The 27147-nt window shown below is 44.0% G+C and overlaps 1 protein-coding gene across 2 annotated transcripts in view; it reads left to right on the top strand.

Moving 5' to 3' along the window:
• The window catches only part of OTUD7A (OTU deubiquitinase 7A), a gene marked incomplete at both ends in the record, with an annotated part of 114030 nt that overhangs the window by 12113 nt on the left and 74770 nt on the right, over nt 1-27147 (top strand). The window lies entirely within an intron of this gene.

Raw genomic sequence — 27147 nt, 5'->3', positions numbered from 1 at the left:
AGGAAATAACTGCTGGGCATGGTGGTGCACACTTGTAATACCAGCATTTGGGAGGCTGAGACAGGAGGATCGCAGTTTTTGGCCAGCCTCAGCTACTTAGTGAGGCTCTCTGCAACTCAGTAAGACCCTGTTTCAAAATAAGGAATAAAAAATTGGGCTGGAGGTGTAGCTCAGAGGTAGAATGCCCCTGTTTTCCATCTTCAGTATCGCAATAAAAAAAGGAAATAACCCTTAAAGTACTACGTACTTTAAGTACTAAAGTGAATAACCCCAAGCACTAAGATTACAGGCATGTGCCACCATGATGGGCTCCTATGTACTTTTATCCAGTGTTGGATATCATCACATGTTTTTTAATCTTTATACATCTCCCTTCTAAATTTCTCCATTACTTATATCTTCCTAACATAAATCATAAAATCAAGAAAATAACCCTTTATAACAGTAGGCAGCATATATGAGGCACTTTTAAGAAACTTGACTAACATGTAATAATTTTTCATATTAATTGGATACAGTGTGATCTTTCAGCCTGTGCATTAAACATGCAATTAAGGTAATTAGCATTTCCCTATCCTTACTATTTCTTGGTACTTGGGGCTTTTTAATTTTTCTCTTGTAGATCTTCATAAAATAGATAACATGAGTATTATATGTCAAACACTAAGCTTTTTCAATGTGATATCTCATTTAATTCTCACAATTAATTAGCAAAGGAAATGTGAGATTTTCATTAGAAAATTTTTCAGGAAATTTCCTAAAGTTGTGTTGCCAGAACACAATAGAACCCACTACTGTGGGCTCAGAATCAGTCTTTGAACTCATTCATATTGCCGAAGGCCAAAGTTCTTTCTGCAAAGCCAAGTCACCCCCTCATTGGATTTGTATCCATTGCCTTTCTGGAACTTAATAGCACTTTGTGTGTCCTATGAGCTCAGTGTTTTAGTAAACCCTGTTATGTTAATGTTTGTTTTCAAGAGAAATCACACTCTATAGACTACAAAATTATTCAAAAATAGATCTAATAGGTAACATCCATGTGCTAGACACTGTCTGGCTACTTTCAGTGTATTTAAGGTTAGTTAAGAAGATTTTTGAGTGGGACCCAAACACACAAGTCGATTTGAAATGTGAGCTCCATATATAAGGAGAAAGCAAAGCCCACACTTGGGCAATGTTTAAGCCTTAGAGCTCTACCAAGATATTGTCCCAGCAAACCCGTGATTCCTTATTTTTAATCCATGAGGAATACCCAAACAAAGCAATGGGGCTCCATTTAGAAAAACTGTTAACTAGAAGTCAACATCTCACGTGTTGCTAGTATAATTTTTCAGAATCTTTGTCTGTGGGATTTGCAAAATTAAGGAAAATGGTGGCAACTAAATTAAATTATATTCTACTCTCCCCCAAACTGTGGGAGAGTACTCAGTGGTAGTGAGAGTTCTGTATTCCTGGTGAAGAATATGTGACTTAGAAATCAACGTGTGGTATACTTTCTTGGTCCAGCTCACAAGAGTGCCAATCCTAGTGACAGTTAATTCCAGTAACATTTACAGTGAACCTCTGAAATCTTCCCCATGATTTGGAGACACCAGCCACTGACTTGAGTATAATTCCAGGAATGTTCCAAAAGTTCATTCCAAGCTGGGCGTGGTGGGGCAGGCTTGTAATCCCAGCATTCAGAAGGCTAAGACCAGAGGAGCACAGTTTGCAGACAGCCTCAGCTACTTAGTGAGGCCCTCCACAACTTTGTGAGACCCTGTTTCAAAATAAGTAATAAAAAATAGGGCATGGGGTGTAGCTCGGAGGTGGAATATCCCTGGGTTTCATCCCCAGACCCACACAAAAAATAAGTTCATTCCAGAGGTGGGGAAAAAAATTAAGGCCAATAAGGATGCACTAAGTAAGTTCTCACATTAGCCCAACAGCTGGTCATGGTATCCAGCTGCAGCAAATCCACATGGTTGTCCATTGAGCACCTGCCAAGGGAGATGAGGGGAAGTCAGAATGGTGGAGCAGAGATCAGAAAGGACAGAGAGTTTCTTCTGCCTGTAGATCCCCGGCTCCTTCCCCCAAATGCTTTGACCCCACTAACCACACTAACTTGCACACACACAAGGTAGGCACTGGAATGCCCACTCTTTTCATTAAAATGGAGATAAATCTGTCTTAAGGTCAGACATACCACACATATGTAGCCAGAGTAGTCTTTCTTTCTCTTCTCTCTTCTCTCTTCTCTCTTCTCTCCTCTCTCCTCTCTCCTCTCTCCTCTCTCCTCCTCTCTCCTCTCTCCTCTCTCCTCTCTCCTCTCTCCTCCTCTCTCCTCTCTCCTCTCTCCTCTCTCCTCTTCTCTTCTCTCTCCTGCTCTCTCTCTCCCTCTCCCTCTCTCTGCAGTCAAACTAGATCTACCTGTTCTTGAGCACTGGCCTCTGGTTTTCCACAATTCACTGCTCTTTCTCAGGTGTATGTGATTAGAAGACTGCTGTGGACAGCCCCACATCCCTGAGGGAGAACAGAGTGTGGTCTAAGAACCCAGTCCTCAGCAGGAATAAGAAGAAGTAGGAGGCCTGGTAGCCTTTGCTAGAGCTGGAACAATCTCACCAATGACTGTGGAAATACCAAAAGGAAACCATTGGCTCTTCCTCCTACCCTTCTGTCCCCACTGGGGAGAGCCCTGCCATTATACTAGACCCTTTCTGTGTGTGTCTGTGTGTGTGCATATACCCATGCTCACAGGTGTGCACCAGAAATTGAACCTAGGGCCTTGTACATGCCAAGCACATGTTCTACCACTATGAAACACATTCAAACCTAGATATTATTCACATAAAATGGCAAAACAATACAAAAATAGCCCCTCCGTGGTCAAACTTCTCAGCTACCTCCTCTGGCCTGGCCCCATTCAGGAGACACATCCTCGCTTTAGATAGCTGAGCGTATGTAAATACTCTAGGAAACAGCCTGAGGCCCATTAGCTCTGTCTGTGGTGAGTTGCCTTTTGTCACTTTGATCAATTAAGTAGATCTTATTTCACTCATTTCCTTTCTATAAGGGAAAGTTGTAACCCAAGTGCCATCTCTGGCCTATTTTATTGGTTTGGCTCAAAAGTTCACCCCATCTTGGTTGCCTGAAATTAAATGCTTCCTCTCTGGAGAGCCAGCAGCATACGTCATGGAGGCTTCATTGATGTCTGTGCATAGGTAGGATGCTCTCCACTACCTTGTGTTTCCCCAACCTGTGTTCATCTGCTTTGCTTCACTCATGGGCAAATTCCTCCAGGGCTCCTTGAGGTCAGAGCCAAAACAGCCTATATCATTCTGGTTTTTTTGTTTTTCGTTTGTTACCCTAAGCCCAAGCCTGGCAAATGGCCAGCCCAGATGGGCACTGGCTATTGTGGACTACACTGAATGGTGCTGAGGAGGATGGAATCAAAAGAACAGCAGCCTTGGGAGAAGATCCTTTGGTTTCATGGCAGCTCACATCCAGAGTCTTACCTAGTTAAAAACTCTTGAGAAGATAAAAAGCAGATGTACACACTTAGTTAGTTATAAAGTGTCCCCTAAAGAGCTCATTTATTAATATTTGGAGCTGATATATTAAATCATGAGGGTTGTAACCCCATTACAATGGTCGGTGTCCTAGGCTGGTGGGGTGGGCTGGAGCTAGGTCCCTGAGGTGCAACCTTGGGGATTATACATGGTTCCTTCTCTCCTGCTCTCTCTCTCCTGCTTCCAGCCTCCATGATGTGAAGATCACAGCCCATGTGCTCTCCCTTTCTCTCCATGCTCTGAGACCCATAGTCTCCAGGCTCACATGGACTGAACCCAAACCCATAAAAATATATATATTTCTTCCACTAAGCTATGTGGTCAGGTCCTTAGATTATAGCTCCAAGAATGATGGCTGGGACACACACTAAAATCAGCTTAAGATATTTTCTTTGATTAGGCAGGAAAAGGGATGCTGCTGTCTCCCTATTAATAACTGTCACTTAAGCAAAACCATCCTGTGGTCAGTCTGCTGCACTTGTGAGCTGGGTGTAAGAGATCCAGGAAGGAAGAAGAAGAGGCCCCACTTTCAAGGTTCTTCCTGCCCGGGACGCTGTGTGCAAGTAGAACTTTTTTGTAATAATATGCAAGCAGACGATAGTTTGCCAAACTCTGCTCTGCTATTGATTTTTAAAAGACTTAAAGAGGTCAGCCGGGCGTGGTGGCGCACGCTTGTAATCCCCGCGCTTGGGAGGCTGAGACAGGAGGATCGCGCAGGTTCGAAGCCAGCCGCGCGCGCTGGCTTAGGAGACCCTGTTTCCAAATAAAAATGTAAAAATAGGTCTGGGAGTGTAGCCCAAAAGTAGAAGGGCTTCCAGGAACCCCAGTACCACCAAAAAAAAAAAAAAAAAGACTTAAAGAGGTCAATCAAGCATTGGTAATGTAGGCCTGTTGTTTGAATTTGGACTCATATCAACTGTAATAAAGAAGAAAAAAAGCCAGGCATGGTGGTGCACGCTTGTAATCTCCATGCTTGGGAGGCAGAGACAGGAGGATCATGCAGGTTCAAAGCCAGCCTTGCTGGCTTAAGAGACCCTGTTTCCAAATAAAAATATTTTAAAAAAGGTCTGGGAGTATAGCCTGGAGGTAGAAGGGTTTTCAGGAACCCCAGTACCACAGAAGAAGAAGAAGAAGAAGAAGAAGAAGAAGAAGAAGAAGAAGAAGAAGAAGAAGAAGAAGGAGGAGGAGGAGGAGGAGGAGGAGGAGGAGGAGGAGGAGGAGGAGGAGGAGGAGGAGGAGGAGGAGAAGTCGTCATCTGGGAAATTCCTGGATATTTGATGCTATTAAGGAATCATTGTTAAGTACTTATAGATGTGGTAGTGCTTAGAAAAGGGGATGCACTGAAACCACCGATGGGCAAACAGACATCATGCTGGGCTGCAGCGGGATGAGCGTAGAAATGAAGCAAGATTACCTATGAGTCAATTATCAGGAAGCCTGAGCAAGGGATCAGACAGGTTTGTTGTACTCTTGTGTCTATTTCTCCAAATGTGAGAAAGTTTCTATAATAAAAAGTTGAAAAGCAGCAGAGGGAAACCTCTGCTTCAGACAAAATGGAGTGTCAAGAAATAATTTTCCTTCCTTCTTCCTCCTCCCAGAAAAATACAAATAGGATTTAAAAAGACATGGAACATTCAGTAAAAGATGGTGATCCCTTAGCAGATGGAGACAAACCAGGCGAGTCCTGTGATTTCCCAGTTCACTGCCTCGAGAGGGGTGCTAACACATGATGTATGGAGGAGGAATCCGGACAGAGTCCACAGACTCCATAACATGCAAGATGGAGCAGAGTGTGGGGGGTCCAGGAGGCCGGGGTTCAAAGCTAGACCACAGGAGGAGAGATCCGCACAGGCAGACGGCCCCTGTGATTTACAGAGGGACTGTCTCTGCCACTTAGCCCAGTGCTGATCAGCCCCCGTAAGAAGAAACAGTGTGTCACTGGGAGAGAACCACATGAAAGGTTAGGGGGAACGGCGCTTGACAGATATCATCCACAAGGGTCTACTCAGTCAAGGGGAATAATTGACCTAGGACAAAAGCTTCTTTGAACACAACTAGAAAAACTTATAAGCAAGGCCCGAAAAGATCAAACTCTTTACAAGAGACACAACTGGATTCCAGAACACAGCTCAGCAGGATTTGAGAGAATATGAACCTTGTCCAGCAGCAAACAATGGAAAATTGACAATGCCTGGCACCTGGCGAATACTTCCCAGGAATGCATGCAAAGGAGCATGTTGTGGGTAGATATAAAATGGCCCTTTGAAGAGCTCATAAATTGATGTTTGGAGCGGATGTAATTCAGTCATGAGGGTTGTAATCACAGAAGTAGATAAATCCGAAATCTGTTGTAATGGAATTGCCTGGGTGGTACCTGGTAGGCTGGTAGGGTGTGACTAGAGGTGGTGGGAGCTTTGGAGATTATTAATGGTTCCTCCTCCCCCTGCTCCCTCTCCTGCTTCCTGACTCACATGATGTAAGAGCACAGCCCGTATGCTCCCGCTGCCTCCAGCCACCGTGTCCTGAGATCCACCGTCCCCGGCCCCACATGGACTGAGTCTGAAAGCTTGCTCTAAGATATGTGGTCAGATCTTTAGATTATGGTTGCAAGAACTCTGAGAGGTACAGAGCAAGTAATTGAGAAGAAACTACTCAATCAAAGGCTAATGAGAATAGCACTGATATTAGAGATTTTAGGAATAAGGGCATTAACAGTTATTACAACTACTGTCAATAAACTCAAAATGTAAATAAAGATATGACTGACATGTTTAAAGTCCAAAGTGAACTTTTAGAGATGAAAACCACAACATCTAAAATGAAAAAGTAACTCCGTAGAACTAAGAGTAGACTGGCTGTTATTAAAAAGAACGAGTAGCGAGCATAAAGATAGAGCAATCAGAGACATCCAAATGAGAAACAGACTGGAGGAGTTCAAAGAGCAGCACTGAGCCAGATGCGGCATCACGCCCAAGAGGCTGAGGTAGGAGGGTTGCAAGTTCGAGGCCAGCCTAGACAACTTAGAGATATCTCATCTTAAAAGAAAAATTAAAGAAGCTGGGACTGTAGCTCAGTGATAAAGCACCCCTGGGTCAACCCCCAGGACTACAAAAAAAGCAAACTAAATAAACTGTGAACAAAATACAAGCAGCCTAAAATAAGTATAATTGGAGTTCTAGAAAAAGAAGCATGAGAGGAAAAATATCAAAGATAGTAGCAGAACATTCAAGGAAACTTATGTCACAAAACATGTTGCTTATCAAAGAAGCACGGCCTGAAATCAATTACTCCAATTTCTACCTTTGAAAACTCAAAAAAAAAAAAAAGAGCAAATCAGATACAGTGAGAAATCAATGAAACAGAGAACAAAACACTAATAGAGAAACTCAATGAAACCAAAAGTGGGCTCTCAGGTCAATAAAATTAATTAACCCAAACAATGAGGTAAAGAAAGATGAAAACTTACAATATCAAGAATAAAAGAGATGACTACAGTACAGATTTTACAGGTATTAGAAGAATTGTAACTGAATATTAAAAATAATTATATGATCAGTACAACAACAAGTAAAACTGACAAATTCTTCATAAAGGGGCCAACTACCAAAGGGTGTGTGTGTGTGTGTGTGTGTGTGTGTGTGTGTGTGTGTTACTTGGGATGAAACCCAGGGCATTCTACTGCCAAGCTATACCCTCAGCCAAATTTTATTGTTTTTTATTTTAAAGCAGGGCCTCACTATGTTACATAGGGCCCCACTAAGTTGTTGAGGCTGGCTGCAAAGCTGTGGTCCTCCTGGCTTTGCCTCCTAAGTACTGAGATTGCAAGTGTGCACCACCACCCCTGGCTCAAAGCCTTTGCAAGGAAATAAATAACTAGAGCAACCTGTATATCTCCGTATCTATGAAAGAAATTTAAGTCATAGTTTTAAACCTTTCCACATAAAAAACTGTAGACAAAGATAGCTTCACCAGTAAATCCTACCACACATATAAAGAAGCAATTATACCAGTTCTATATAGACTATTCTAGGAAATTGAAGAGAAATAATAATTCCCAGTTCATTCTGTGAGACCAGCATCACCCTAGTATAATCCCCCAAAAGGATACAAAGATTTTTTAAGATCAATGTGAAAACTCCAAACAAAATTATTTAATATATCAGGACCATGTGCTTTTATTCCAAGAATGTAAAATGAGTTTAACATTCCAGAAAATAATCATTTAATGTGATGTGCCATATTAAACTAAAAACTTATGTGATTACTTCAATAGATACCGAAAGTCTTTGACAAAAATCCAGCATTCATTTCTGATTTTGAAAGCTCAGAGAAAACTTTCCTAATCTGCTATAGAGTATTTACAAAAAATCCTAACACTAACATAATATGTGCTGGTGAGAGGAAAAAATTTTCTCTCACCAAAGATCAAGAATCAGACAAGGATGCCCACTTTCACCATTTCTATCCATCATTTTTTCATGAGATTTTAGTCAGTACAGCCAAACAAGCATATATAAATTTTTTTTGTGGCACTGGGGTTCCCGGAAGCCCTTCTACCTCCGGGCTACACTCCCAGACCTACTTTATTTTTGGAAACAAGGTCTCTTGAGCCAGCGCGGCTGGCTTCGAACCTGCGCGATCCTCCTGTCTCCGCCTCCCAAGCACGGGGATTACAAACGTGCGCCACCACGCCCGGCAACAAGCATATATAATTTTAAAGAGCACCTAGATGGAAAAGGAGAAGGTAACTATCTGTATTTGCAGAAAACACCATGATCTATAGAGACAGCCCAGTAGAACTTACAAAAGGTACTAGAACAAGAAGCCAGTTTAGTAATGTAAGATAAGAGGCCAAGGTACATAAGTTAGTTGTATTTCTACCCACTTGTAATTAGTAATTGGAAATTTAGTTTTAAAAGTATTCAAAGTTTTTAATGTGTTCAATAAGCATCCAAAATATGAAATAGTATGAGGAAACAATAGTCTGAAGAGAGAGCCTACAGAATGGGGAAAAAATCCTTGCCAGCAACTCCTCTGATAGAGAACTAATATTTAGAATATACAACGAACTTAAAAACTTTAACATGAAAAAACAACCTAAGCAAAAATGGGCACTTGAACTGAAGAGACACTTCTCAAAAGAAGACATTCAAATGGCCCATAAGTAATACGAAAAAAATGTTCAGCATCACTAGCAATCAGAAATGCCAAGCAAAACTATACTGAAATTTCATCTTATTCCAGTTAGAATGCCAATCATCGAGAATAAAAACGGTAATAAATGCTCTTGAGGATGTGGAGAAATAGGAACCTTTAAGCACCATTGGTGAGATTGTAAATTAATATAGCCACTCTCAAGATGAGTGTGAAGGTTTTCAGAGAGTGAGACTGAAACCACCATATGGTACCTTTGCAAAGGAATCAAAATCAGAATATTGTAGCAATATGTGTATATCCACGTTTACAGTAGCATAATTCACAATAACCAAATTATGGAACCAGCTATGATATTTCTCAACAGACGGATGCATTATGAAACTGTGGTATATACACACAACGGAATCTCAGCCAGCCGTAAAGAACAAAACTATGTCATTTGCAGGTAACTGGATGGAACTAGAGAATATTATTGTAATTGAGATAAGTCAGACTCAGAGTGCAGAGTTGTATGTTTTCTGACGTACGTGGGAGCTAAGAGAAACTGGGAAACAAAATGAACTTCAGACAAATGAGGAGGGAGACGAGTATAATAGTGAGGGGAGGTTAGGGGGAAGGAGGTGGGGCAGAGGAAGGCCTGATGAAGAGTGCAGTTCCAATACCACCGTGGGCTTACCTGAAGCTATCAGTACCAACTCAGTCGTATCTATGGAGAGGCGGGGGAGCGAGGCGGGATCCAAAGAGAAACACCAAGTGCCGTGTACATGTATGTCTCCATCGCTCTGAACTTCATTACAGCGTATAATAACGATGTGCCAACAAGCATGTCAAAAATATGAAATAGGGATAATGCAACAGATGTGTGTGAGATCAGACACCAAATCTATAAGCCATTGCTTAGGGAAACTTAAGGTGTAAATAAATGGTGAAATGTACTATTCCCACAGGCCAAAAGACTCACGGCTGCTTCTAAATCAATCCTTAAATCCATTGCAACTTCAGCAGAATTTTTTCAGTAGAAACTGACAAGCTGATATTAAAACGATACAGAAATTTTAAAACAATAAACAAAACAACTTTGAAAAGTTAAAATAATTTGGTAGGTTCAGCAATACCTGATATTAATATCTACTCAAAGTATGATATTGAGCTGACATACAGCCTGAGGAGGATAATTAATAATACTGGTTTTTATACTGAAAATTTTCTCTCTCTCTCTTTTTTTTTTTTTTTGGTGGTACTGGGGTTCCTAGAAGCCCTTCTACCTCCAGGCTACACTCCCAGACCTATTTTTTTTTATATATTTTTATTTGGAAACAGGGTCTCTTAAGGCAGCGAGGCTGGCTTCGAACCTATGCGATCCTCCTGTCCCCACCTCCCAAGCGTATACTGAAAATTTTCTGAGAGAGTAGATTTATGTATTCTTAGCACACACTTGTGCACACATGTACACACACAAAGGGTTAACTGTGTACTGATGGATATATTAATTTGCTTGGTTAGAGTCACTATTTCACCATGCATATCAAAATATCATTTATACTTAAATATATACATAAAATAATTTTTAAAACAAAGATGTCAGTGAAACAGATTAGAAAATGAAAATATGACTTATATATATGGACAGTTGATTCATTAGTAAAGATTAAAAGCCAATGCAGTTCAGAAAGAATAATCTTTTCAACACATGATGATGAAACTAATTGGACATTCATATGCAAAAGTGAACACTAATCTGTACCTCACATGTATAAAAAATTACTTTAAAATAGACACTAGAGGGGCTGAGGGTATAGCTCAGTGATAGGATGCTTGCCTACCATGTTGTGGTTTGACTCATAACTACACGGGATTTGATTAAGGTGTCCTGGTGATTTATAGAGAGCTAGATCAATGTGATTCCATCCACTCAAACACAGTGAGGCTAGGAATCTTGGGTGTGGCAGGCAGGTCCCAGGCATCGGGAAGAGAGCCGTCTAGGTTCCAGGAGTTCAAGATATTCAGGAAGCGTGGCAAGGTTTGGGGTGTGGCCGCCCCAGTGCAGACATGAAGGTAAATGGCTTAGTGTATACAGGGGAGATTGATACTGGGATCCAGGGAAATGAGAGTCCAGGGGGACAAGCAGGGACTTCTATAAGAGAGACCTATTAGGGCCATTAAAAACAAGAGGGACTCTGAGTGAATGGAGAAAAGGGTAGAGACCATTTCAGCTGAACACAGAGCGTGCACCACGATGTGGTGGTTAGAAAATATATGCTGTTGTTTAAGAGTCAAGAGTGGGTATGGGTGACCTGGAGAAGTGTGTGCAGAGAAGCTGCAAAGAGGAAGCAGGGCAGGCCTGACGCCAGCTCAGGCTGGTTTCAATGCTATGTGGAAGGCTTTGGTTATGGACTTGGGGGGTCCACACCCATATTTTAGAAGGATCAAATTCTCCAGTAGTAGCAGGGGACAGTGTTGTGTGGTTCTTTCTTTCTAATTTTGTTATGATGTCTCTCCCTACATAGTTACTACTGGTACTACAGGCTCTAGCCCTATCCTGATGGAATTCCAGGCGATTTGGTCATGGATGTTCACAGGGTGCCTTTTATAGGATATTTCTTCAGGCTGGTGGACAGTCTAATGCCTAAGGGTCTGACCAGTGCCCACATGTCCCTCCCATAGGAATCTTAGTTATATGAGCAGATGCCCTGAAGGGTCTTGTGTGACTGAGTTCAGTTGATTCCCACCAAGAAAGTGACTCCGCATGAGAGCCCCTAGTGCAACAGACACTAAGTTGAGGTGTGGCAGTCAGGTAACTCACAGAGAAGGCATCTACCAATGACTCAGCTACATACTCCGATGATGTAGACGCAATACAATGCTTGAAACCACAGAAGCAGTGTTTATTCCTTAGACATCCCAGAGAGAAGAAGGGAGCACACCTCACAGTCCAACATAAAGAGGGCAGCCATCCAGGACATGCATAATCACCCAACGGGCAAGAGGGAGACCGCCAGGGGACTAAGCAACAAAGCCTTTATTGATACTGCTTGTCCAGGGTGCTGCCCCCACAGACCTCCCCCAAGGGAGTTCCAACTGGGGGGGGGGGTATTTGACAAATACCCTTGATTAGACAATCTGGATAACAGAAATATGTAGCTAGATCATAGGGGGATGTGTGTTTGGTTTTAGAGGAGATGGGCTCTTTTCCATTATGGTCATACTGTTTTATGCCCCCATCCACACACTGTAACAATTTATGAGTTCTAGTCATCCATGGTCTTTGTCAGCACTTGGTATTCTCAGTCTTTTGCTTGAGCCATTCTGGTGTGTGTGTATGGTTCCGTTGTAATTCTTATATTTGGTTTTTAAATGAAGAATGTTTATAAAATCACAACCTAATATCATGCTGTATTTAGTTATTGCCTTATACTAAGTTACCCACAGACTTTGACAACCTAAAATAAGAATAATATATGGTCTCACAGAACTTCTGAGGATGAGGAACCAGAGTGGCTTAGACGGCTTATGTCTCTTCTGCAGTTACTGACCAGCCGGGGATGCCATCATGTGAAGGTCGCCTGGGCTGAAGGACAGGCTTCCTCTGGTCTCATTTGCAGGTTGCTGGTGGGCTTCTGCTCTTTATTTGTGGTTGGCAGAAGGCCTCAGCTGCCCTCCACACCTGTCTCCGTGTTCACTACCTGAGGATCCTCTTGGAAACCTGCAGAAACACATAGGGAGAAGGTAGAAGCAGCTGCTGGCAGGGAAGGAACGTTGTACCCCAGGCCACTCTAGGTGCCAGGCAGCTGTGTTGTTTCTGTGACGTTTGTGGAAGCCAGTTACACCATCAGAGTCTAGCTTACCTCCCCTTTCTGAGCTGCTGGGGTCTCAGAGTTAAACAGGAAGTTTGACTGTCTGAGCCTGTTTCTGCAGTGACAAATGATGGTGTGAGTGAGTGGAAAATGTGGACCGGTGCTAACCCAGGGCAAGAGCAGGCCTCCACAGAGGACAATGGTGGACACATGCACTTTCATACAAATTGCGATTTTTAAACCTTTCATTCATGGTAATTTTATCTCATTTGCTTTTGAGCACTAGATGTACCAAAGTCTATTTAGAGAGAAACTAATAGACTACTGATGAGCCCTTGGTGGGAAAAAATACTTTTAAAATAATGTTTTCCAGTTCCTGATATTTGGGAAATTTTTATTTCTCCTATGTGTCCTTTGCCTGATCAGTCATGGCTCCTCTGGTAATCACATTCTCCTGGGTCTCTTATGAAATGCTAATGTTTTTGCTATATGATCTCGTGGCTTTCAACATACTTTCCTTTTCTTTATGCACAAATTATTTTGGCAATAATAATCAGACCTATAAAAGTAAATATCATTGAGTTTATTTTCAGATTAAATTTGGACCAAGGACAAATTATAGTTTTTAGACTAATTAACAAGTTACAAATACATAAAATGATGTACATGTGCATTTAGTTTTTGCTTATTTATATTTTCCTATGAACCTGCAGCTTCTTAAAAACAAATACATTTTAAGGAGCTACCTTACATGTGACAGTTTGCCAAACTCAGTTCAGAGTAAGTTCAGCAAGACATACAATGTATCCACAGTCTTATACAAAATGATAACTTAAAGTTTCTTATTGCAGTAGTACATGAATATGAAAATTCCAAAAATGATAAGTATATAGTTTAATTCTATAAGGCATACTAACCCACTTTACCTGCATGACCATTGTTGATGTGATTCATGGGGCGTGACAGCCAGCAGCTGGCCCGTTTCTCATCTCTACACCCTCCTTGTCCCCAGAGGTAACCCAAGTAGTCTCACCCCTTAGGTCAGTTTTGCCTGTTGTTTCAAGTTGTGTCCGTGGAATCATTCCGCACATAATCCTGGGTGTTTGCCTTCATTTGCATGTAGGCATAGATCTAAAGGTTAGCTGTATGTGAGAGCTAAAGAGAAATGGGTCATAGAAAGAACTCTAGATGGAAAAGGAAATCCTATAGAGGAGCAAACAAGACAACCTAAAGGAGGAGAAAGGAGGGGGAAGAAGGAAAATCTCTAAAACATACAATGTACTTAAACGTATCAAAGTCAACCACTAAGCCAAGCAAGGGAAGGAGGGACCAGGAGGGAATGGGGTGGGAATTGGGTAGGGGTTAAATCAGCGATGTGTACATGTGTGTACACACAAGTTTTTTACCCCAATACAATGTATGAATATAATGCACCAATAAAAAATTTAAAAATTTAAAATTAAAAGCTAAGAAATAAAAAATAAACAAAGGTTAGCTGTACACAGCTAAAGATCAGTCTTTCTGAGGGCAGAGATTCTTCTGGGTGTTTTGCAGAGCCACCTTGACTTTGTACTATTTCACAGTCCTGCTCAAGTTACCACTTGAGTTTTGTGTTCTTTGTCTTATCTGCTCTTTGTTCCCTCTTTTTGTTTCATTTCTCTATTATCTTTTGGCTAAATTTGCCATTTCTAAACTATTTGAGATGACTACTTAGATCAGGGCTTGGTAAACTTTTTTCATAAAAGGAAAGATATTAAGTACTTGGGGCTTGCAAGCCACATGTGGTTTTTGTTGTATATTTTTAAAATTATTTAAAAATATAAAAACGCAGAGGGAGCAGACCTCAGGGAAAGAACACATGTTTAGCATGCAGAAGTCCTGAATTCAACCCCCAGCATAAACAAACAAATATTTATTTGTGTGTGCTTTTATTGGTACATTATAGTCTCCTATCAAAATGTAAATCATGTTGACAATGATATACATGCACACGATCTTGGTGTACAAACAAATATTTAAAATGTGAAAGCTGTTCTCACCTCTTACATTGTACAAAAATAAGGTCAGGCTGGAGTTAGCGCATGGACCATGAATTGCAAACCCTCAACTTGGATTATTGAGGTTTAGCCTTTTGCTTCCAGTCACCATAGTTCGGATCCACCATGTTTCTATTTAATTCCCAAATGTGTAAGGATTTGTAATCATCTTTTTTACTGATTTCTGCCCAAGACCCAGCAAAGGCAAGGTTTGCCTCATTCAGTGGTGGATACAACAAGCCACTTTTAGATCCAGACAGTTCACTACTTGCACATAGATGGTAAAGGAAGAGTCGCCAGAAGTGCCAGCTCCTGGGTCCTGGTCCCACATATCAAATAGGGGGACACTGAATCAGGACCGCACGGCTGCTACTGAGTGTGTTGAGGACCTTGTTCTGTGCTGTGGTAAGAGGGTTTATGCTCAACAGGGCACATGGGACCCCCAGATACTGTTTCATGACACCCTCCAGGGGAGGGAGGCAGGCAGGAGGAGAGGTGAGGAGTCACACATTACCAACCTCCCACCGATCCTCGGGCTTTCTGCTGAGACTGAGGCTGAAGTGCAAGCCTGTACCGACAAAGCCTGTGGGTTGGTGCAGGCCACCTGGCACCAAGGCACCAGGGCAGAGCCAGTCCCTACAATTTCCTGTTCAGTTCCACTTGATCAAAGAATAGGCTTGGAATGAGTTCAGCCTTCTGAAAATCAGGACTAGCCTGATGTCTAGCATATGACTGGTTTTGGTAAATGTTCTGCGATCACAGGGAAAGAAGTGTGCTAGTGCAGTGGTCCATGAACGCTGGCTGCCTCGTGTTTACGACTGGTGCGATGTAGACCCCGCCAGTTATTTTTGTCAGCTTGTTCCGTCAGCTTCTGAAAGTGCTGTCTCTAACTTGGCTATGATTGTGGCCTTGAACATATCTTCATAAGTTTTTTTTTCTCATATGATTGGAGGTTACTTTTCATCTTGTTATATCTTCATGTCAGGCTGATGTCTTTATCATTATAAACAATTTTATCTCTTAAAGTTTTTTGTGACTGACTAATCTCAATGTTCTCCAATTTCATCCATTTCCCTGTAAATGACATAATTGTGTTTTTTTAATGGCTGAGTAAAATTCCATTGTGTATATATCCCATAGTTCTGTAATCCATTCATCTGTTGGTAGACATCTTGGCTGGTCCCATAGTTTGGCTATGGTGAATTGTGCAGCTATGAACATAGATACACATGCATTAGTTTCTTTTTTAGTTTCCATTCTTTTGGGTAGAGACCCAGAAGTGGTATTGCTGGATCGTAAGAAATCAGATGCCCTCCCTAATATGGAAAGCTAGGGAGAAAATGGGTCCTAGGAGGAACTCTAGACAAAGAAGGAAATACTAGAGATGAGGAAATAAGGCGACCTAACTGAGGGGATGGGAGGAGGGAAGAGGGAAACTCTCTAATGTTTGTGATGGACTTTAACAAACATATCAAAGTCAATCATTAATCAAACGTGAGAAGGAGGGAGGAGGAGGGAATGGGGCTGGAACTGGGTAAGGGCTAATTGGGTGATGTGTGCATGTATGGCTCTACCATCTTGTACTCCATTAAGATGCATGACTACAGCGCAACAATAAAAAAATTTTAAATAAAAAATAAATCCAATTCTGCAAAGGAAATGTTTTCTTTTTCTTTTTCTTTCTTTCTTTTTTTTTTTTTTTTTTTTTTTTTTTTTGCGGGGCTGGGGATGGAACCCAGAGGGCATTTGACCTCTGAGCAACACCCCCTGCCCTATTTTTTATTTTTCAATTTGAGAGAGGATCTCACTAAGTTGCAGAGGGCCTCATTGAGTAGCTGAGGGTGGACACAAATTGCGATCCTCCGGTCTCAGCCTCCCAAATGCTGGGATTACAAGCATATGCCACCACGCCTGGTGATTTTTCTTGAAGTCTACTTGTTGCATAGTAATATTTCCACATTGGTTTTCTTTTGGTTAGTGTATGTAGAAATTTTTTTTTCTCTTTTTACTTGAACCTTTCTGACACCTGGTATTTACGATATAGCTTTTCTAAGCAATATATGATTAGGCTTTTTTAATCCAGTCTGTCCATCTGTCTTTAAGTTGAAGTATCTAGTTTACCTTCAGTAGATGTGGTCATTGATATCTTTGGTTATATATATGAAACATCTAACGCCACCTCGTCAGCTTTATGTTTGCCTTACTCATTCTGTGTTCTCGTATTGTCTATATCTTGTATAAGTAAAAATTGGGATTTATTTTCTATTAGCTTCTAATTCATTCTTCTGTTCTTTCAGTGGTTACTATAGAGATTATACATGCATCTCTAACAATAGAATTTCCCTACACGTCCATCAACAGATGAATGGATAATGGAATTACGCAGGGAAATGGATAGAACTACCAAGTATTATGCTGAGTGAGATTAGCCAGTCACAAAAAATGAAGGATCGTAGGTTTTCCCTTATATGTGGAAGCTAGGGAGAAATTAGGATACAATAGGGACTCCAGATGAAAGAGGAGAAACCCCAGTGGAGTGTGGCTGGAGGCAGTGGCAGTGGTAGTGCTAATGGCATAATTTTGTTTTCTTTATGGCTGAGTAGAATTCCATTGTGTATATATACCCCATAATTTTATTATCCATTCATCTACTGATGGATGTGTAGGCCTCCAAAAGCCACTAGGAAAGAGTTGTGTTGTTTTCAGACACTGAGTGTGTGCTAACATGTTAGGCAGCAGTAAAAGTAATGACAGAGAGGTCGGCTGGGAAGGGCATGGAAGGGCATGATGGGCACGTTGGCGGAGTGAATGAGCCCACTGTCTCAATCACGCCTCTGACAAAACCCACCCAGCTGAACACAGGTCTTGACAGTCATTCCTCTGTCTACCAAGTATACCATGAACATTTTCTTAAAAAATTAAAGGAGTATAGGAATATTCCTTTCTGCAGCGGAGAATCTACCAATGGTCTTGTCTCTCCCGAAATAAAACCATGCATCCTGACCTGGGCCCCACCCCACACACTCCAAGCACCGGGCCCTTGTGGAGATGTGACAGTCACGCAGGCCCACATTACAATTGGACCTGGCTGCTCTAATGGCAGAGATTGCTGTCCTGCAAATAGTGGCAGGGCCCCCTTCCTCTTTTCTTGGTGGGGTCGGGGGTAACTCTGCCTAAAGTAATCCTATCAGGGAACTATTCAGTACCAACACAGAGAGTGGGTGGCCCTGGATCTCAGCTGTGTGGATGAGCAGGGCTCCTGGGGGTGCAGCCTCCTGGCCCCCAGCCTTACCCAGCACCGTGGGCTCACCCTGCACCAGCTCTATCCCAGCCCATTCCTGATTCTTTAGGCACCCTGGCCTCGCCACGAGGTGACCTGGGAAGAGAGGAGCAGGCACAGTGAGCATTTGTCCTGGCACCTATGTGGGTACCACTCCACTGCTGTGTAGACATAGAATCAAAATCACAGACATTATTTCTTTGACTCTGATACAGAGAAAATATCTTCAGAGCCCAGCATCCCTTCTCATTGCCATGTGGATGGGTTGACAACCCAGGGCCAACTATTTAACTGTGCTCTGGGCTGTGACTCCCCTGGGGGCCTGGCCTCCTCAGGGTCCCTAGATCCCCAGGGAAGACCCTGGCCCAGGTGAGGGGCAATCTCCACGGCTCACTTCATGGCACAGACCCTGTGGGAAGGGGAACTGGTGGGCTTCCCGTAGACCTAGCTAGAACACTTTCTTGAAGCCTCCTCCCCAAGGCCTAGTTGGCAAACATCCAGGACACAAAGTGATTGACTCCTCAGAGCTTAAGGATTTAGCTTTTGGTTCTTAAAAGCTGCCTTAGGAATTTTTAACTGGAAGGAATAGATCTCCTTCTTGAACACTGTAGATTGGCAGCACGGGTGCCTGGCCAGGGCACCAGGGTCCCTGCCCAGTGTCATCTTAGAAGGCTGCTGTCCATCTCAGCAGAGCGCACGTTAATTTTTAATACCATATTCAATTTGGCAGTTGACTTAGCCATCTTAGACTGTATGGAAATCCACATTAGGATTCTTAACAAAAAGCACCACTTAGGATGAAAGACCGGGAAACCTGACTTTCTGTATCCGTCCGCTCTCTGTCACCGTAACAAAATACCTGGTATCATTTATTTGCATGGAGAAAAGGTTTATTTGGGCTCATAGTCTCAGAGGTTCTAGTCAGTAACAGATTGATCCCATCCTTGCGGGCTTGGAAAAGCGTGTCACAGTAGAGCATATCGTTGAGCAAAGCCACCCAGCTCATCAGTGGAAGCAAAGGAGAGGGAGGGAGGGCCGGAGCAGCCCCTCCCCGCGTCCTGAGGACTTCCAATAGGACCGTTCCCACCACCTCCCCTAGTGCCACACTGAGGCTAAGCCTTTACCACATGGAACTCTGGGAGACGAAGCCCCAGTTCTTAGGTGAATGATACTGGTGCTGATTTCAGCTTTAGCTAAAAAGAGGGTGATTCCACCCTGTGAGAAGAAGATGTGACCCATTAGCTCAAAAGCCTGACAGCCTGAACTCAAACTTTTACATATTCTTTTTGTTTGTTTGTTTGCTTGTTTTTTGCGGCCCTGAGGCTCCAACTCAGGGCTTTTTCCATGGTAGGCAAGCACTCTACCACTGAGCTATACTCCCAGCCCTACATACTCATTTGTTTTAAACATAGCCCAAATAAGCAGGGTTTTAACCATTTATAGACTTCCTGTTTTGCATACCTGCCAAACTTCCCAGCATCTGATGGCCACTGATAAGATAGAGCCTTGTGGTTATAAGGCCCTCAGTCACCGCTGCCCTTGGAAGAACTCTGACTCAGCAACTCTTTGCTTCACAGTGACTCCTCTAGATGTAAATATTAGCCTCGGTTCTCGGGAGTAGGGACATCTCGATATCTCTTACTGTTCACATATATACATAGGCATGAAAAATACATGCATACATTTATATTACAGAGAGGAAGAGAGAAAGGAAAGAGAAGTCGATTTTTTTTTTCAGTACTAGGGATTGAACCCAGGGGCAGTCTTTGAGCTATCACCCACCCCTATTTCACTTCACCCTGAAATAGGATCTTGATAAGTTTCTGAGAGTCTTAGGTTGCTGGTTGCTGAAGCTGGCCTCGAACCTGTGATCCTCCTGTCTCAGCCTCCTAGGGCTGGGATTACAAGTGTATCCCACTGCGCCCAGATTAGACTTCTTGTAATGCAGTTCTGAAGATAAACAGGTCCCAAGACCTGCAGTTCACAATCGAGATCCAGGCGAACCCGTGGTACATGTTCCCATCTGAACCTGCAGGCCAGTCTCAGTGTCGAGCAGAGGGTGAGCTTTGCCGTATGTATTTATCTTCTGTTCCTCTCAGGCTTCCAGCCGCTTGACTGAGGCTCACCCGCACTGGGGAGGGCAGTTTGCTTTACTCAGTCCGCAGACTCACATGGTAACCTTCACAAACATCCCCACAGATGCACCCAGAATCACGTTTGACCAAGTATCTGGGCACCCTATGGCCCAGTCAAGTTGACACGTACAGTTAACAAGCACATGTAAGCTCCACCCCACACCCTGACTGTCCCTCCCCAGGGAGCTTGCCCCCCTTCCTCTCAGAGTCGCAACCTCCCTCCTCCAAAGGCTGCTTCAGCAATGACCAACTCAGCCTAAAAACCTGTCAGAGAAAGCCATGTGCTCTACTGCCACCTTGTGGCCATGTCATTTTTCCTTGTTTATCAATCTTCGCCCACCCCGGGGAACCTGCATGCAGTTCACTGGTTTTGCAAGCCTCAGGCCCCTTGTGTGTGTGACATTCCCTACTCGGTGCCCTTCCTCTCTTTAGGGACACCTCCACTCCTCACTCACAAGTAACGAGGCTCATCAGCCCCTTGCACACTCCCTGGAACTCTGTACACACCTCTTGGCCATCCCAGCCACCACAGCTGCTTCCCTCTTGCCTTAACTTGTAGGCCTCATAGGAAGCACACATGGCTCTTTATTCATCTCTGTATTGGCAGCACCAGGGACCCTGCAGGCACGAGGAGCCTCGTGAGGGTCCGCGCAGTGAGCCTGTTGCACCAAGCAGTCAGCCTTCCTAAGCCACAGCCCTGCAGCGCCGCCTTTCCCGTAGCTGTCTGTTCTCCTGCAGTGAGCTGAAAGGATTTCCTGGTGTGAAGTGTAGAGAGAACAGCAGCCAGGAGAGTGCACGGACTTCGCCCCACATGAAGCAGGGGAAGCAGGTAGATACGGTACAGAGGAAGCTCTCAGCCCTGGCTGAGGCCCTGCCATGCCCACGATGCTGCAGGACGTCCAAGTGGAGATGCTGAGTCAGAGTCGACCTAGGAGGGCTGGGGGTGTGGCCTAGTGGTAGAACATTTGCTTAGCACGTGCAAGGCCCTGGTTCAATCCCCTGCACTGCAAAAAAGTTGCACACACACACACACACACACACACACACACACACACACATATCCAGGGCTTGTCAGTATGTAGATATACTTAAAGTAAGCAGCCTGGCAGAAGAAAAGTGGTCCCAGAACTAGAGACCCATCAGCCAGTGGAGAAGGGAGGGACCAGCAGAGGAGACCGAGAAGAGCAGTGCGTGGAAAGGAGGCAAGCCACAGGAGTATGGTGAATGGCTGGGACACAGAATAAGCCTAGGTGCCCATGGATCAACGAATAGCTAAAGAAAATGTTGTATGTATAGTCAATGGAGTATTACGCAGCCATAACAAAGAATAAAACCTCGTCATTTCTAGCAAAGCAGATAGGACCTGGGGACATTCTGATAAGGAATCAAGACAGACACAGACAAGTACAGCACAGACGAGCCGGTCTAAAGGTGATTATACTAGAGATTGACAAAAGTGTGGTGGAAAAGGGTTGGAAAAGAGACTGGATTTGATTGGTGCATGATGTATGCTTGTATGTAAATATTACACTGAACCCGTTAATATACAATTGATATGTGTTATAAAAATTTGGGGAAAAAAAAGGCTTTAAGAGGGTAGTGTGTCCCAGATGCAAGATGGAAGCACAGTGGTAGAGAAGGGAGTGATTACTCTGGAGAGCTCCTGGGCTCCGGCAGAGTGCAGGTCACATGCTGGTCACGAGGTGCTGTCACTGGTGGAGGGGGCGTGGCAGCCTCAGGTTGTGCAGACTAGTCTAGGGTTCTTCCTGGTAACACCCCTGACTCCCACCCCATCCACTGACTGGGTGGCCCTGTGCACGCAGGGTGCCTGTCCAGTTTCTTGGATCAGTGGCCTCCTCAAAGTAGGATGCATTACTGGCTCCCCAGCTTGTGTCCACCCCAACCTCAGGACAACGGTAAAACCCTGTAGTGTGTCACTGTCTTACCTTTTAGAATCTTAAGATTTGCAGTGCCCTGCAGAGGTGGAGATGGCGGAACCTGCCCAGGGTGACAAAGCCAGCCAGACTGTGGCAGAACCTGCCACACACCTCTTGGCGCCCAGATGGGCCGCGGGACACCCTGACTGCCTGCGCGTGCGACACACAGCCCAGGTTTCCTGCAGAAAACCCTGCTGTCGGGATAGCGCTCTAGGACTTGCCACTGAATGCGCCGTAGCCTTGTTGTGAATCGACAGACAGTTGAGCTGGCCACAGCATAGGCGTAGAGGTGACACTTAAAGTTCAGACTTGATTGACTTCAAGAAATGTAGTGTAAAGGCAGAAGCCGTGACGCTCCCCTTTCTGCACAGTGTCTGTGTCCTTTCTTCAGCTCCACGCGCTCCCTTAGTCCTTCTCTCTCAGAGCAAAACAAGAAAAAAACAAAAAACAAAACAAAACTGATAAACAGCATTGTTCCCAGAGTAATGCTAAGGGCTAAACTGCAGGCGCATAACAGTAGCTAGCTGGGAGCCTTTCTCCACCTGGGGAAGCAGCTTCTCCTTGCCTTCAACTTCCTGCTGAGATGCCCAACCCCGCCTACTATTTCCTATGTTAATGTATCAATGTATGCACACGTGTGTAGATTTGCATTAATAGGTAAAAAATTGTTTCCGCACTGAACCTGTCCACTTTTTGCTTATCACTGCTCCCTAAAAGTACCGTGTCACAACAATTTTTATAGCACTCAAAGTGTACAAGATAGTCTAAGTCATCAGTAGGTGATCTAAAGTATACAGGAGAATGTGTATCGATTGAATGAAAATATTGTGTCAATTTTATAAAGGAGCTGAGCATCCAGGGGCTCTGGGATCTTGGAGTCCTAGAACCAATCCCCTGTGGTATCCCCTGAGGGACGGATGGCTGTGTATGTACCAAGTTCACCTATGATGACAGCCAGAGCTCGGTCAAGAATACATAAGATACTTCTAGTTTGCAAGAGAGAAGGGTCTTCATCCAGACTCCTAGGGCTGAGGAGGCAGAGGGGAGCCGTGTGCAGAAGCGGAGTCACACTCAGCCGCAGGCCAGCCAGGGACCCTGCCACTGCTGCCCCGCCCTCCGCCCACTGTGCCTCACCATGCCAGCCGCTGCCCAGTGGGACTCCTGGGGCCCGCCAGCCCCGGAGCTGTGCCTCCTCCCAGCCGACGCGGAGCATAGTGGCTTCTCCTGGCACCTTCCAGACCCTGCACGAATGCTTCTCATGTGCGAACCTTAAACTTACCAGAAAAGCAGTTCTGGGAAGTGCCATTCCAGGCTTCTCTGTAATTACACAGAGGAGAGCGGGTCGGGGACCATTCGGTTGGCAGGAGGCCCTCTGGCTGTCTGCCCCCTTCTGTCAGGTTTCCATCTATTTGTCTGTACTTTTGGAACTACATTTTAATTAGCAAGCAACAGTGATAACTTTACGTCCCACTAACTGCTGTCTGGCACAACTGGAGATGCGCCTGCCTTCCCCAAAGTCCCGGAGTCACCAAACCCTTCCTGAGCCTTGTTAATTCGTGAGCTGGTTCAATCGTAGCCCGTCTCTAACAAACTGTCACTTAAACACCTGTGAAGAACTCAAGCCCTCCTCATCAACCATATGTCCTAAGACAAGGAGAGAAGACAGACATGAGGGATTCATGCACACCAGGAGATTAACCAAGCAAAGCGTAAGCATACTGTCCGACCTGGAGCCCCGCACCTGCAGATCCAGGCTGACAAGTGTGTAGCCCCTTCGTCTGCTGGCCCTGCTGACTCCTCAGCATCAGACCAAAGCATTGGTTCCTGCTGGTGGTGGGCAGGAAAATCCTGGTTTAAAAGATATATATATAGTATTGGAATTCCTGGAGACCCTTCTATCTTCGGGCTACACTCCCAGACCTATTTTATACTTTTTAAAATTTGTAAACAGGGTCTCTTGAGCCAGCGAGTCTGGCTTTGAACCTGCGCGATCCTCCTGCCTCTGCCTCCCAAGCGCAGGGATTACAATTTCAATATTTTTACTGGCAAACCCTTTGCTATTATTCTTGCAGTGTGTCTGCTGAGGGAAAGCTGCTCAGCTCATGGCAACCGGGAAACAGAGACAGAGAGGGTGGAAGGGTTGGTTCAAGAGTAAGATAAACCCTTCCAGGGCCCACCTCCAGTGACCTACCTCCTCTTATCAGGTGCTGGTTTACTGTGGTCCATGCAGCTACCACTGTGGTCCATGTAGCTATCCACTGGTTGAACTGATACATGGATGAGCTGAGAGTCCTTATGTTCGGTCATTGCCTAAAAGCCCCGCCTCGCTTGACCTTGCTGCACTGGAGACCCTGCTTTCAACACTTGAGCTTTGAGGGAACATTCTCGATCCAAACACAGCAACATACATGTTTTGTACAAAGACATTTATCCCTCGATATTTTATCTTCTTAGCTGCAATTGTAAATAAAAGTTTTTCTTCCATTATGTTGATCTATGAAGGCTGTTTAGTATACTAATTTTGTAGCTAGTGTCTTCATCATCAGTGCTGTTCATGGTCTATCTCCTGCTCTCTGCCCACCCCTTGTGGGCAAGTGGAGATGCCCCTCCTGGCCCTGGGTCAGAAAGCACCCTGTGATGGGTTCTGGCCATGGGATATGAGCAGAAGTGAGATGCCACTTCCGGGCCAGAGTTTTACTGTTGGTAGAAGATGCCCCTGGATTTTTGTCCCTCTTCACAGGCCATCAGGAAGAGTGCCCATCCTGTCTGTGTGAGTCCTGGACTGAGAAGGTGGCCCAGAATGAGGCCAGACCATAGAAAACACATGGTCCCAGCAAAGAAGAGGCTTTTGGTTTTTTTTTTTACCTCTGAAGTCTAGAGATTAACTGTTACTTTATTAGAATCTATACTGTATTCTGGAGCTATGGCTCAATGGTAGAGCACTTGCCTGCCTGGCATATGTGAGGCCCTGGGATTAATTTTAAAAATAAATCATAATAACTACTCTGCGGTTGATGGCATTTTCTCTGTAACAGATGTATCAAGATATCGTGGTCATTTCTGCGTCTCGATTTAGTATGCTGATATCCATACATCGCATGCCTTTTACTTGAAGATATATCTGAGATTTGTTTTACTCAGGTATGCAGACACCAAGGTAACTGTCATAAGGGAGTCACTTTCCCTAGAAGCAGAATCACAATACACCACACACAGGGCTAGACCCATGGGGAGCCCCAGGGTCTGTCCAGAGGCAGAAGGAGCATGGGGAAGTACAGGCCAGCCCTTCTATGGTTTCACTGGGGAGGAGGGCAAGGCATGGCAGGCGGGTTTGGGATTGGCTAGACTCAGTCGTTTCAGCAGCTCTGCAGTGTAGGGGCTGCTTCCCAGCTGTTGGTGTAACAGCCCGCTAAAGAAGGTGGTGGGGCCACGGGCTATGGATTGATTGGCATCTCTTGTAAAGATGGTACCTGTGGAGAAATCCTTTGCTGTCTCTGGGAATGAACTAGGCTGTGGAGGGAAGACTTTCTGGTCAGCGGGGCCCCAAGACGTCAAAGTAGCATAAAGTGCAGAAAATAAAATATATGGTGAGTACATTGTCACTGTAAATCCAACCCTATCCCTGACAGAGGCACTGTCTTCGTCTTCCTGGGTTCTCTGGGGCTGGGTTCTGCTGCTGGGCAGAGCAGGAGCTCTGTGTCGCTCTCGGGTTGTCATCGGTGATGTCTTTGTCTTTGGTTGACCTGATAAGCCCTCACATTGCTCTTGGTCATAACCTTTCTAAACCGCTTTGCTCTGGATCCGTCTCTTAACCACAACAGATGGTCTTTTCTTTCTGAGACAGAAATATACTTTTCTTTAAAGAGTTGCGTGAAACCAACTTAAACTTATTGCTATGATAGATACAGTTCATCTTAGTTGTGGCATATATTCTATTTAAAATAAATTCAAATATCTTTCATTATGTTTTCTTATCCGTTTATTTAAAAATTCTGGTATTTGGAAAAATTATGTCTTTATCAGTTACTTTTAAAAAATCTACCTTTCTGTAATATCCTTTTTCCCTTTTTCTTTAGACAGTATTGGTCCATCTACTATGATAGACCGTAATAAACTGGCTATGTCTTCTTGTTCCGATCTCCTCTCTCCCTTCTGTATTCCAATTTAATTTAATTTTAATTTTCTTAATTTTTAATCTTCTTCTAGAGTTTGCCTTTGTACTGTTCAACATGCTCATACGTACATATTTGCTGTATCAGCTCTAAACGCTATTCTTGTATCTCCGTGTATTGTAGCTGAGGCAACTGCAAATGAATTCTACTTTCTACCTTCTACCATTTTGTGTGTGTGTAGTACTGAGGGTGGAACCCAGAGGCTTTCTACCTCCGGGCTATACTCCCAGCCCTATTTTATATTCTATTTGGAAACAGGGTCTCACTAAGATGCTGAGAGCCTCACTAAGTAGCTGAGGCTGGCTTCGAACCTGTGCGCTCCTCCTGTCTTAGTCACCCAAATGCGGGGATTACAAGTGTGCCCCGCCACACCCGGAAGCCTTTTACCATTTTTAATTGATCCTGCAAAGTGTCTGCTGTGACACCTAGTTGGGGGAAAAGAATGAACACTTGCACTCAGCTGGCCATCTCACCAGGCAGGGCCTACAACTAAGACTTCCAACAGGAGAATACCTCCCAAGCATTTGCTTTGCTCATATAAAGATCAAAGGAAAGAGTAGAACTATGAACAAAAGCCAAAAAAAACTTTAGGGATTTATTTTATTTTATATTTATTTTATGCTCTGTTCCTTCTCACCCACATAAAATCAACCTTGTCAGCAACAGAGAAAAATTACAATACTGGGGACTTATTAGGCTTGTCATCTGGAAAACACCAAATTCAGGCAGCCTTGAGCATGTGCTCCACAGTGGCGGCCTGCAAGATGGCGGCCTGCAAGGTGGCGGCCTGCAAGGTGGCGGGCATTTTTACACCGTAAGGTACAAGGAGCGGTTTCCTGTATAACGCTTCTTTGTCAAGCACAATGACTAGTGAGGCAGGAATTTGTAAGAAGGTCGCTGGTTGCAGACATAAAATTCTACTTTTAGAAGTTGTGCAGTAGACTATTACTCCTTTGAATCAATGAGAGCTGCTGGGGCAAAGGTTCTTATTAACTAGTTAACACACTCATGGGATCCCTCTTGGCCACGCTTAGACTCTTGTCTAGAGTGAGACCGCGATTCACATTCATACTGTACCCTTCTGTCGT

This window comes from Muscardinus avellanarius, assembly GCF_963383645.1.
Source record: "Muscardinus avellanarius genome assembly, chromosome: 3".
Taxonomy (NCBI): Eukaryota; Metazoa; Chordata; class Mammalia; order Rodentia; family Gliridae; genus Muscardinus; species Muscardinus avellanarius.
The sequence above is the reverse complement of the archived record's forward strand: the minus strand, read 5'-3'. Positions and strand labels throughout refer to the sequence as shown.